Source organism: Sinocyclocheilus grahami, unplaced genomic scaffold (genome assembly GCF_001515645.1).
Source record: "Sinocyclocheilus grahami isolate Dianchi unplaced genomic scaffold, SAMN03320097.WGS_v1.1 scaffold1699.1, whole genome shotgun sequence".
Lineage (NCBI taxonomy): Eukaryota > Metazoa > Chordata > Actinopteri > Cypriniformes > Cyprinidae > Sinocyclocheilus > Sinocyclocheilus grahami.
In genome coordinates this window covers 39927-54072 of record NW_015506878.1, presented here as the reverse complement: position 1 = coordinate 54072, position 14146 = coordinate 39927, and the positions used below count along the sequence as shown (strand labels likewise).

The 14146-nt window shown below is 37.9% G+C and overlaps 1 protein-coding gene across 1 annotated transcript in view; it reads left to right on the top strand.

Moving 5' to 3' along the window:
* Positions 1–14146, top strand: part of LOC107572112 (glucagon receptor-like) — a 36985-nt gene that overhangs the window by 8002 nt on the left and 14837 nt on the right. The window lies entirely within an intron of this gene.

Genomic DNA, 14146 nt, shown 5'->3' with positions numbered 1-14146 from the left:
TAGTGCGTACGAGTCTCTGTGTGAATTTTAATGAAGAAACAATGTCTTTAATGGTGCGTTTGTTGGGCTTTTTTGCCTTTTTTTGGAGCTTGACGGTTTCTGGTCACTGCTGTTTCTGTTGATTTGAAAAGAGCGGTTTAGAAAGTCTTCAGAAAGCCTTATTTTGTGTTTCACAGAATAAAAAAAAAAGTCATGAAGATTTTGGGAGAGTAAATGATGACAGAAGTTGAATAGCTGAGTGAACTCAGGAGCGGCACACTCAGTTCGAGCACATTTGATTCTTCACAGCAACTCAGAATCAATCTGATTGATTCAGTCCATTCATTGAGTTTGAAGTCTTTTAAATAACACCCAATGTTTGCTCAATGCTGTTCTCCTTTGCTCAGCTCATGGACTGTGAAGATATTAGGAACATTAAGGTTTGTGGTCCTTCGCCAGACACTATCACACATCATAAAGTCCAGAAGACACACATCAGCACTTTAAAACTATTCATAACATAAAGTATTTCCACCTGATAGCCTTTAAAAATGCATTCAGACACTACTAACCAAAATTAGCTACATTTAGGCTACTTAATATTTAGTCAGTCTTTTTAAAATAATTATTCTATAATTTGCATAATATATTTCTGTAGTTTACATAATTAACAAAGTACCATTTTAAAATAGGCGTCAATTTTTTACATCAAATTTATAAATTAATTTTGTTATTATACTAATTATTGTATTTATAATATTTAAGTAAATTTAACAATGCAATATAAAATTAATTTAATATTTGTTTTCTACTGCCAGAAGAATACTTCTTTGTTAGATTATATCGTTTATATAATTAAAGTAACATTTCAACTTTATTAGTTGTAAAATTAGTTTAACTAGTCTTCTTTTTTTTTTTTTTTTTTTTTTTTTGCTATTTATCAATATCATATTTTTATATCGCATTTATAATACTTAATTATTATTTTTTAAATTCTGCCTCAAAACCGGTGAGGATTGACTGTTAGATGCGATTGTCTCTGTTCAGTATGTAGTCACGCTGCTGCTTTACGAGTTAAAAACTTTCATTACTAGGAATTTAAAATACTGTATGAACAACTGAACTAAGTAGTTAAAAGTTAGTAGTGCCATTACGCCCAAACTCTGAATGACGCATGCAGTAATGGCAAAAATAAATTGTTGCATGTGGAAACACCAGCCTGAAGCTCTGGTGGTTGTTTGAAGACACACATCTGAGCGCTGCGTTCACTAAATCAAGAATTGGAGATGTTTATTTCCTCCGATATTTTTGGCCCATAGCGACCCTGGATTGATTTTTTGACAGTGATTATCTAACGTTTCTGGCGCAGCGGATCTCTCCTCACTGGAGTTGTAAATGAATCATCAAAGTTCATCACATGGACTCTGATCACTGGCACCGGATCATTTACTGCTTAACACTCACCAGACTCCCACTGCCTTTAAATGTGCATTTAAACACCTTCTCTTATATCGCATGGATGATTTGATGGTGCTTTTTGGAGCTTGAAAGTGTAAATCAGAAGCTCAGGTTCCTTTAATGACTCTGGTTTCATCTGCTCTTTTGTTTCTGACACTGACATCCATCGATCCACCGGTTCCTGCCAAAAACGTTTACAGCGTCTGCCAGAATTAGCCAGTAAAACTGCTGCGAGTCTCCATCCGTCTTCCTCTCTGCTCACATCGCTGATGTTAAAGAGCTCTGACCTTCATCTAGTGCCTCTCTCAGTGTTTGAGAATGAGTGACGGATTAATGATAGATCTGCTTAAGCCTCCGGTTTCTCCTGCTCTTTGTTTCCAACACCGACGCTCATCGATCTGTCACTTCCTGCCAGAAACGTTTGCAGAGTCTGACAGAATTACCTCAAACTATTCGTTTCCCTCTATCTGTCTGTGACGCTCAGATTAAAGAGCTGTGCGCTGGACGGTGAACGCTCTGACCTTCATCTCACACGCACACACACACACACACACACACACACACACACATTTAATGACTCTGGTTTCATCTGCTCTTTTGTTTCTGACACTGACATCCATCGATCCACCGGTTCCTGCCAAAAACGTTTACAGCGTCTGCCAGAATTAGCCAGTAAAACTGCTGCGAGTCTCCATCCGTCTTCCTCTCTGCTCACATCGCTGATGTTAAAGAGCTCTGACCTTCATCTAGTGCCTCTCTCAGTGTTTGAGAATGAGTGACGGATTAATGATAGATCTGCTTAAGCCTCCGGTTTCTCCTGCTCTTTGTTTCCAACACCGACGCTCATCGATCTGTCACTTCCTGCCAGAAACGTTCGCAGAGTCTGACAGAATTACCTCAAACTATTAGTTTCCCTCTATCTGTCTGTGACGCTCAGATTAAAGAGCTGTGCGCTGGACGGTGAACGCTCTGACATTCATCTCACACACACACACACACACACACACACACACGCACAGAGTTCACTAACTTACAAGCCCTCGTATCACGGCTCCTCCCACCAACTCCAACCATTTAATTTGCATGTCATCACTATAGTAATGGTCGTCATGGCGATGAGCTCTGAAAGTTCTGGTCTATGTAATGAAGTTAATTGAGCTTAATATCTCTGTCTGTCCACACACACACACACATACACACACACTGGGTGATCCGTGTCAAACCAGCCAAATTTCAGAAACTTCCTTGGCTCAAATCTTTGATTTTGTTAATATTTTTTTTCTTAAGAAGTACAAACATAAATAGTGATGAAAGCCAAAGCCAAAAAAACTATTAAATATTACAGATGTATATTTACTGAGATTTGGAGCTAAATTGCAGGGTAAAAATGATAAAATTACTGGTAAAAATGACTTCGGAAAGATTAACTTTCACATTTGGGTTTCAACCAGTAAAAATGGATACAATTCAACAATTTGGACATCAGGTCTCATTGGGCTTGTGATATTTCTGGTACTGAACCATATAGGGCATTAAAAATGAATATTACAAAAGAAGTTTATTAAGAACCAGAATTTCAAAGGATATGAAGATATGGAGTTGCAGGCTCACAAACTTTGAAAAAAAAAAAGTATGTATGGCACTCAGATACGTTCGAATTGTTTTGATAGAAGGAAACAAGATACATTTCTAGTTTCAACATTATCTGTTGTTCAGACATTTCTCTTTAAAAGAAAATAAGTTCTCAGCTGAACGCTGCAGATACCAAGGAGCCACACTGCAATCCCTGTATCTCTGGAGATGAACCTTATATGGGCTTAAAATGAAGATTACAAAAGACAAGTTTATTAAGAACTAGAATTTAAAAGGATATTAAGATATCTTTAAAGGGTTAGTTTACCCAAAAATGAAAATGTGTTTTACTCACCCCTGAGGCATCCTAGGTGTATATGAGGATATGAAGATATGGAGTTGCAGGCTCACAAACTTTGAAAAAAAAAAAAAAGTATGTATGGCACTCAGATACGTTCTAATTGTTTTGATAGAAGGAAACAAGATACATTTCTAGTTTCAACATTATCTGTTGTTCAGACATTTCTCTTTAAAAGAAAATAAGTTCTCAGCTGAACGCTGCAGATACCAAGGAGCCACACTGCAATCCCTGTATCTCTGGAGATGAACCTTATATGGGCTTAAAATGAAGATTACAAAAGACAAGTTTATTGAGAACTAGAATTTAAAAGGATATTAAGATATCTTTAAAGGGTTAGTTTACCCAAACATGAAAATGTGTTTTACTCACCCCTGAGGCATCCTAGGTGTATATGACTTTCTTCTTTCAGACAAATCCAGTCGGAGTTATATTAAAAATTGTCCTGGCTATTCCAAGCTCTATCATTGCAGTCAGCAGGTGTTGCATTGCTTCAGTCCAAAATAAGTGAAATAAAAAGCGCCCATCCATAAAAAAAAAGTGTCTCACACGGCTCCGGGGGGTGAACAAAGGCCTTCTGTAGCAAATCGATGCGTTTTTGTAAGAAAAATATCCATATTCAAAACGTAATAATCACTTTAATCTAGCTTGCACTCACTGTTGTACACTGGAAGCAGCTCCGGGAGGATGACGTATGAGTTCAGCACTGCGCATGCGCCGGTGAGTCTCCTGAAAACCAACTGTTAACAGGAGCAAAGGAAGCAAAGTTTCCTTACTTTAGCAAAGGAAAACCAGTCTCCTCTTGGCTTATATCGAAATCCTCCGACATTCTTCTTTACAAATCCTCGTTTTGTACTTCTAATAAGTGACCGTTGTTTTGTTCTCTCCCCTGCGCTTCCGCGTTCGTCACTTCTGAGCGGTGCATGCGCAACGCTGACCTCATACGTCATCCGCCTGTGAGTGCAAGTTAAATTAAAGTGATTGTTACATTTTGAATATGGATATTTTTCTTACAAAAACGCATCGATTTGCTTCAGAAGGCCTTTGTTCACCCCCCGGAGCCGTGTGTGAGACACTTTTTTATGGATGGGCGCTTTTTATTTCACTTATTTTGGAATGAAGCAATGCAACACCTGCTGACTGCAATGATAGAGCTTGGAATAGCCAGGACAATTTTTAATATAACTCCGACTGGATTCGTCTGAAAGAAGAACGTCATCTAGGATGCCTCGGGGGTGAGTAAAACACAGCCTAATTTTCATTTTTGGGTGAACTAACCCTTTATTTAAGACTTGAAACTTCAGAAACTTAAGGAAAGAAAACACAAGAAGCGCTTTTTCCAATTTTTCAACAGTCACCATTGGCACATAATGCAACAAAGACTGCTAAAGTCAACAGCTTTTATTAGTAGACCTACCTATCTGTGTGAAAATAACATAATGATGCTGCCATCTTTCTGAAGTCATTTATCACCAATTTACTAAACTATCAAATATTAAAAAAAAGCTTCTACCACTAATTTTAAATCTATATGTTGAGTTCAAGCATGTTATCTGTTAACTGAAATCATATTGTTGGACACTCATTGATGAGAGTTTCACTACTTCAGGAGATCTGACCGCCTGAGTTTCATTCTGTGTGTCCTTTATCATTTCCCCTCAGTCCCTGTGGATTTCTCAGAATATGGAATTATTGGTAGGGTTTCTGTGTTAGTATTGCAGCAGAGCGTACAAAGTATGAAACTGACCCCAAACAGAGCTCAAACCGTGCACACACACTCTCTCTCAAACAAACATGTGCTCGAGCCCATCTGGCTGGGAGCGATCAAGCCGCTCACAGATCTGTGACGTCCTCGCGTTCCTCCAGGTCACCAACTGATTTACATGCCCAGTGTTTCTACTTATAGAATCCATAGACATTCCATCCTGTCAGGATTCCTGAATACCATATGCTGTGGAATCCTGAGAGGAAAGAGTCTGATTCCATCTTAAAATAAAGCAATAAGCCATGTGAGGTTGAGCATGACAGCAGTTTTACCCTGATTAAGAAGGTAAAGAACACTATGGTAAAACAGTGGATTCTTGCTTTAATAAAGGAGCTACATGAAACTCTATTTTTACATCCAGCACTATGATTTCCACAAGGCAGAAAGTGTGGGATCCAGTCACAAAAATGGAATTTGCTATGTAAATGTCACAGAATTTGAAAAATTTTGGATCGAAAATCAGTTGACAGGAATATGTTGCTGTAAGTACATAAAAATTTACTTATCACAGTAATAGTAACAATAATACAATTTATTAAAATATTTTTAGGGAATGTCACACAATCAAGATCTTTTCATCTTGGTTTTAATTGTACAGTAAAACTCTGTTGCAAAAAAGTTTTGTTTTGTTGTAAAAAAAAATTGCAAGTTTTATAAATTCATATGATTTAAGTAAAACAAACTAGAAAAATTCAAGCAGAAAATGGTGAACTTGGCAACATTTAATAAAATGGATTTGAAAAAAAAAAGTGAAAACTGAATTCATATGGCCCTACTTATTTATCTTTTATATTTAGCTCATCAGATCAAACGATATCTTTACATGAAGTTCAACACCTTTAAATAGCACTTTGGTTATTCTCTCTGTTAATAGAAACCTTAAATGCAATTTAGAGAGAAACACTTTCAGAGGAGGGTAATGTAATTGAAAGTAAACAAATGAGCAGTTTGACTCGGTATTGTTGAGCGTCTGTGTCAGTGTGTGAGTTTGAGCTTGAGCTGATGTCTCAGGAGACAGAAATGCAGAATGAAAGAGAGAGAGAGCCAAATTCAATAACACATCCTATTCTTCAGGCCCGACTGCACACACATCAATAGAAAAAAACACAGAGAGAACAAAACACAAGAGGGACTTCACTTTCCTCAGGTGTAGGATGGCTCCACAGATAATGAACCAGGAGATCTGAGTAATGAAATAAACTCTCTGTAAGCGTTTCCTCTGCTGACGGTGAAGGCATTCTGGGAAGAAATTAGCATGTAAGTGCAATTAAATGCTGAAACGTCAATGAAGAACAAGAGCCGCTGAAGGCCTCATGTACGCCTGTTATTAGATCCACTATCGTCTATCACTTTAACCCATTATTAACCTGTTTTCCTGCAGTCGTATTCCTCATTTTGTATAGCAGATGTTTGGTTATGCGACTCTTGAATAGCGAATCATGCACCTGCAGCACATGTGAGAGACTACAGATGCCAAAAATGACTGGAAGTTCATTAACGCAGCTGCTGGGAATCGCAGGAGCTCTTATGCATAACTTCATGCAAACTCTCAATATTAGAGATTGAAGCGTTTGTATATGTGCGCATTTGAGTGTATTGTATGGGAGATTTGGACGAGTATGGATTCTATTTATTCAACATTCCTTTGGGCTCCGTGGAGAACTGAAGGGCTTGTAGTTTAATGTCTCTCAGCTGAGTGCTGGATTGACGCCCACATGAACACCAGCAAACACCCCGGAGAACCTCAGCCATCTGCACACCCTCCTATTTTTCTTGGGTTTTTTTCCGTTAATATACTATAGTTCATTCATTCATTATAATAATAATAATTCCTTACATTTATATAGCGCTTTTCTGGGCACTCAAAGCGCTTTACATAGAAAGGGGGAATCTCCTCAACAATTCAGAGGTTCATTCATTCATTCCTTTCCTCTATTCACATTATGGTTCCATGAAGAACATTTTATTCTGGAACTGTGGAAAAATGTACATCAGATCATTAAAATGTTCTTCATGCTCAGAAAAAAAAGATTATTTTTAAGTGCTTTATTTTTAAATTCCAAAACGATTATAATTGTCCAAAGTTAGCCATGACATTCTTGATGTGTATTTTGATTTTTGGTGTGAAATATGACATTAGTTTTGAGATTCCATGCGAATTGTGTGCGCGTGTGTGTGTGTGCCTGTCTGTGTGTGTGTGTGTGTGTTTGGGTGTTGGACTGAAAACATCTGCAGCCGTGGAATGCTGGGATACGGATGACATCACTGCGATCACCAAATCATCTGCAGACACGCACATGTTTGCACACACAGCCTTTATCTTGTTTGGTTTGCCACAGAGTAAATGCTCATCATAAACGGGGCATGTTGATGTTGGCGTGTGTCCACATCATGGCACGGGAACATATTTTGGAGGTTTTTGGGCTCTGCTGCAGGAAATCTCTCCGTGTCTGTGTAATCTCTGTCAGACACGTTCAGCTGTCCGATGCTCTGCTCTGTGAGTGATGTGTGGCCGCAGAGGTCGAGCAGAAGACTGACCATCTGATCACACAGAGTTTACAGGTGTGTGAAAGGGTGTTCACAGATGTGGATCATTTCAGAACTGCCAGACAGAGTTCAATCTAGTGTGTTGTTTGTGTTAACAAACCACAAACTCATCAGCAATCTGAGCAGAAAAAAATGCTTTCTGCACAAAGAAATTGTATTTGTGTTATCACAGTGTATTATCACATTTTTACTCTCTTTTGTGAAGTCACTATAAGCGATATATCTGACCCTGGACCACAAAACCAGTCTTAAGTCGTACGTAATGTATCAAATGAGTGCATGTAGATGTGGTCTTTTTAAAAATCATAAAAGCCAAACCCTTTGTTAATCTACTGTTTTTAAATCCCATTAAATAAAATGACTTCTCTTTCATTTGGAAGCACTCACTATTCATTTTGGCCACTATAGAGCTGCATTTAAATCGTCATTTTAACCTTCATCTTCTCAGTAATAACTGCTTTGATTCATGTTGCCCGTCATGTGATAATAAGGCCACTTGAGGACGCTTGAAGAGCAATGATCCAAACGGTGACGTTGCCAGACATTTTTACGGTGTCACTCGTGACATCCAGTAAGTGCAGCTTATGTTGCCAGATATTTCATTGACCTGCGTAACCTTAACCTCTGTGACAAAAAAATTTTTTTTTTTTTTTAATGGGTGTCAAACTGTTCTTCAAATGGGCATTAACTTTTGCAGAGTCATAGATGATTCATTAAACTTAGTCAAAGATCTAATATTTAGTTTTAAGCTCTTACTCTTGAGTTGTCGGTAAATCAGACAGTGATGTCGCAGGACTTCCTTTCCAGACAGGAAGCATACAGTGTTTAATATGCCAGATGTGGCTTTGCAGCGACTCAATATCAGTGATCTCACATTCAATGAATGGAGAAAATCCATTAAAGAATAACTGCGTGATCAAATGGTGTTGAATTTTTTGATGAGAAATCATCACAGAGGACATTTGCATTAGCAGAGCCACCAGATTCTCTACAAGTGCCGTGAATAAACTGAAACAGAAATAGAGACGTGATGTTTTACAGATCTTATACACTAGTCTACATTGAAGACACATGTGAGCAGCACTCAGTTTGGGGTTGGTAATTATTATTATTTTTTAAAATGTTTTTGGGACTCTTCTGCTCACCTATATGCATTTATTTGATCAAAAATACAGTAAAAATGTGACATATTTTTACAATTTAAAATAACTTTTACTGTGTGAATATCTGTTAAAATGTAATTTATTCCTGTGATCAAAGCTGTATTTTCAGCATCATTACTCCAGTCTTCAGTGTCACGTGATCCTTCAGAAATCAGTATAATATACTGATTTGCTGCTCAAGAAACATTTCTGATTATTATCAATGTTGAAAACAGTCATACTGCTTCATATTGATACGTTTTTATTTTCAGGATTCTTTGGTGAACAGAAAGTTCAAAAGAAGAGCATTTATTTGAAATAGAAATCTTTTGTAACATTATAAATGTCTGTACTGTCACTTTAATGCGTCCTTGCTAGACGTATTAATTCCTGAATGTCAGTGTAAATAAGCTGTTGTTGTTGCACGTGTGGATTTAGGAGTGTTTGAGCTGAAACGAATGACAAGGCAAGTGGTTTTGTGCTGACATTCTACACACCAAAGTACATTTGGCCCAAACGTGTTCCCAGAGGCCCCTTCGCTATCGAGCGCAGCTTCAGTCGTATTTCACACAGGATGTTTTGTTGGTTTAAATCGACTGAAGCACAGAGAATTAATTTGCTGTTTTTCATTCTGATCAACAGGAAAATATTCTTTAAAGTGACGTTATTAGACCTAAAACAATAAACTGCATAAGTATTCACCCCCCATTGCCAATGTATGCATCCTTGGCGTTAAACGTTGAATATCTGGTCACTGATGTTTCCTGATTCTTCTTTGCAGAACATCTCAGAAGAACAAGTTCAGTCCACTAATAAAAGATGAACTAGACCCATGTCTGAACTCTGAATTGGACCCTCAAACGTCGCTGTTTTCAAGCCGTTCCTGCATAGATTTGGCTTGATGTTTCAGCATCCAGCTGGAAAGCAATTCTTCTCTAGGTTCCAGGTGTCTTGGAGACTATATTGAGTCTTCCTTGCGTTTTCCTGAATTCATCTTCCCTCATAAAGCACAGAGAATTAATTTGCTGTTTTTCATTCTGATCAACAGGAAAATATTCTTTAAAGTGAAGTTATTAGACCTAAAACAATAAACTGCATAAGTATTCACCCCCCATTGCCAGTGTATGCATCCTTGGCGTTAAACGTTGAATATCTGGTCACTGATGTTTCCTGATTCTTCTTTGCAGAACATCTCAGAAGAACAAGTTCAGTCCACTAATAAAAGATGAACTAGACCCATGTCTGAACTCTGAATTGGACACTCAAACGTCGCTGTTTTCAAGCCGTTCCTGCATAGATTTGGCTTGATGTTTCAGCATCCAGCTGGAAAGCAATTCTTCTCTAGGTTCCAGGTGTCTTGGAGACTATATTGAGTCTTCCTTGCGTTTTCCTGAATTCATCTTCCCTCATACGCCTGCAAACGTCCCGCAGAGCGCCGCCACCATCATCATGCTTCACGGTTGGACGCTGTGATTCTGATGATGTGCAGTATTTTGTTTTCGCGAAACATGCCGTTTCATCTAATGGCCAGAAAGCTCAACTTTGGTGTGATCCGAGCGCAGAAGCTTGTCCCAGCTGAATGCAGAGGCTCTCAGATGCCTCCTGGCAAACTGGAGCTCAGATGTCATGTGACATTTAACACAGGCCTTCGCTCTGTCGTTGTTTTCACGCTGTGTGAAGCTCTAGGCGTCAGTTGTTGTTGTACAATCACAGCTAGTGAAGTCTGCAGCTCTGTCAGAGGCGATGATCACCGTCTCCTCAATGTCACTTGGTTCTTGAGGATAAAATTGCTATTTCAATAATGAATTTAATTACTCCAAGGTATAGTAATTGACTTGGAACTATTCTTGTTTTCATCCTCTGCTTTGTGCTTTTCAATTACATTTTTTCTTTTTTATTTAGAGTTGCTAGTTTTTTTTTTTTCATGAAGTGAGTTCTGCCATAATACTGAATGACCAGTTTGTGTGTGTGTGTGTGTGTGTGTGTGTGTAATTTAATTATTACTTTTATGAATTTAAATATAATAAAGTAATTACAATATTAAAATACAGTGCTATATATACACATATGTAATAATATTGTACCTATTATTTTATGAGCGTGTATATACATATACACACAATATTAATTTAATTATTATAATACATTTTTTATAATTTTTATTTTATAATAATAACACATAATTATTATTATTATTTTCAGTATTTATATATATGTAACATGTAAGCCAGGACAAGGAGGAGCGAGAATCCAAATGCAAGCACAGGGGTTTATTAAACAAAAAAACAAATAATCCAATCCACGAACCAGGGTACAATCCACATAGAGGAGTCAGGAACATATTCTACACGGAGAAGGCGAGAGTGTAAACCAGAAACACACGTACCGGAACCAACGACCGACAAACCACAACTGAAGCACAGACCTTATATACACACACAGACTTAACAAGCTAATGACACACAGGTGGAAGTAATCACACAACAATAAGTCCAGGCAAGCCGCCACCATCATCATGCTTCACGGTTGGACGCTGTGATTCTGATGATGTGCAGTATTTTGTTTTCGCGAAACATGCCGTTTCATCTAATGGCCAGAAAGCTCAACTTTGGTGTGATCCGAGCGCAGAAGCTTGTCCCAGCTGAATGCAGAGGCTCTCAGATGCCTCCTGGCAAACTGGAGCTCAGATGTCATGTGACATTTAACACAGGCCTTCGCTCTGTCGTTGTTTTCACGCTGTGTGAAGCTCTAGGCGTCAGTTGTTGTTGTACAATCACAGCTAGTGAAGTCTGCAGCTCTGTCAGAGGCGATGATCACCGTCTCCTCAATGTCACTTGGTTCTTGAGGATAAAATTGCTATTTCAATAATGAATTTAATTACTCCAAGGTATAGTAATTGACTTGGAACTATTCTTGTTTTCATCCTCTGCTTTGTGCTTTTCAATTACATTTTTTCTTTTTTATTTAGAGTTGCTAGTTTTTTTTTTTTCATGAAGTGAGTTCTGCCATAATACTGAATGACCAGTTTGTGTGTGTGTGTGTGTGTGTGTGTGTGTGTGTGTGTGTGTAATTTAATTATTACTTTTATGAATTTAAATATAATAAAAGCGTGTAAACCAGAAACACACGTACAGGAACCAACGACAGACAAACCACAACTGAAGCACAGACCTTATATACACACACGCAGACTTAACAAGCTAATGACACACAGGTGGAAGTAATCACACAACAATAAGTCCAGGCAAAGGTTTATGGGATATGTAGTCTGTGACTGAATGGCAAAGGAGTAGTAAGGAGTGCCCTCCAGTGGAGCTCATGGGCACTACAGCTGGTGATCGTGACAATATATATATATATATATATATAATTATAATACAGTATTATTACATATAAGTATACACACACATACATTTATTTAGTTATAAATATACAAAAATATAAATAAATTATAATAAATAAATATTAAAATGTAAATACAAATAATAATATTGAAATATAATAAAATAACTATTATAATAATAATATATATCATATTAAATATTCTGTTTTATTAGCATGCTGCATTAAACGCATTACGATGGAGCAGCAGTGAAGACATCCAGATTAAACCACCGCACACATCTGACGGTTCACAGTGCAGCTGATTTACGCACTGTTTATATTCTGTGTCAATGGTCCTAATCGCTTTTGAAAATGGTACTTGAGTTCCTCCAAATCAATAAGCGTTTACTTCCAGATGATTCATTTATCTATTACACATAATGAGAGTATTTAAAAAGCAATGAACTAAAGAGGCTCAGCACACAGTCCACTTCAGATCCAGCCTTAATTCAGCCTATTACTAAAACCATTACACACACACACACACACACACTAACACTAACTAATAAATGGTTTTCCAGTCAGCACTTGCTTTTTGGTCAAGCTGTATTTTATTACCGCTGATGACAATTCTCTCTCTCAGTCTCTGTCTAGTGATTCAGAGAGATTACTGTGAAATGAAGGATTTTCTGAAGTTAAAGGGTCAGTCCAGACAAAAGAAGAAAACCCTGTCATCATTTACTGACCCTAAAGTTCCAAACCTGTGACTTTCTTTCTTCTGCTACACAAAAGAAGATATTTTGAAGAATGTTGATCCCCATCCACTTCCATAGTGTTTTTTTTCTTCTGTACTATGGATGTCAGTGGGGACCGGTAGCTGTTTTACACATTCACCAATATATCTTCTTAATGAAGGTTTATAGTGTATTCTGGGTTTTGTACCCTCACGTCTCTGCGATCTTCTGCTCTCTTGATGTAGCTCATGTCTGTGGGCGTTTTTCTGGTCCAACAGGTGAAAATGTGCGTCACAGCACAGCAATCTCTTCAACAACACATGATTTGAGGAATCATGTCTGAATCACAAACACGCAATTAACTTTAAGACTCTTTAAGAAAGCTAGAGGTTTTAGTAGCAGCACTAATTAAATCACCATTAACCGGTAAACACCAACAGTGAGTAAATGCAATCTGAGCTGAATTCGTTATTTCCCATAATGCCGTGCGCACAGGGTTGCTCCCTGTATCTCTGTCTGAATTAATGCACGACTGCAAGATGTGTGTTCATCCTGGAGGTCTAGAAACCTTTTCAGCCCCTCAACAACTTGTCTCTCCTCCCTCCATTTATCTTTTTTCTTCAGCTGTGAAGGGTCCAATCAGACAAAAGAGGTGAAATTGTTTTACAGGCTTACTGCAGAGAGAAAAAGAGAAAGAACATGGGTGAGAAATTAAAGGAGGAATGTGTGGGACATGTTTATTGCTCCGAGGTTTCTCTTTTATGGCTCATGAGACTTCATGCAGTTCTCAGGTGTGTTTCTTGTACAGAAAGTATTTCACGATTTCTCGATTTCAGTGTTTCCAGTTACAAGTACTCAATTTTTGGATTCCGATTACATAATCCAGATTACATTTAATCAGTTACTACCCAGCAGGAAAAGTACTGGAAGTCTTAATTGCTTTTCTAGTTGTCTGTGTGCAAATGTTTCTAACGTTCTTCATTGTAGGACTGAAGTAAACACGCACAGACTGAACTGGGAGCGTCGCGTCCAGCAGAGAGATTGGAACAGAATGGAATTTGAAACGTTTTAGCCAAAAATGTTACCATGGTAAAGGTGTTTTTTGCAGAAACGTTTCAGATTTCGTTCCGTTCTCCGGCTTCGGCAAAAAAAACGGTCTAAAATTGTCGCGTGGAAGGAGACGCTGCACGAAGCCGATCTTTTCCACCAAAACACATTATTGTGATGTTTTCTTCGCTTGTTACAGTGTGTGTGTGTGTGTGTGTGT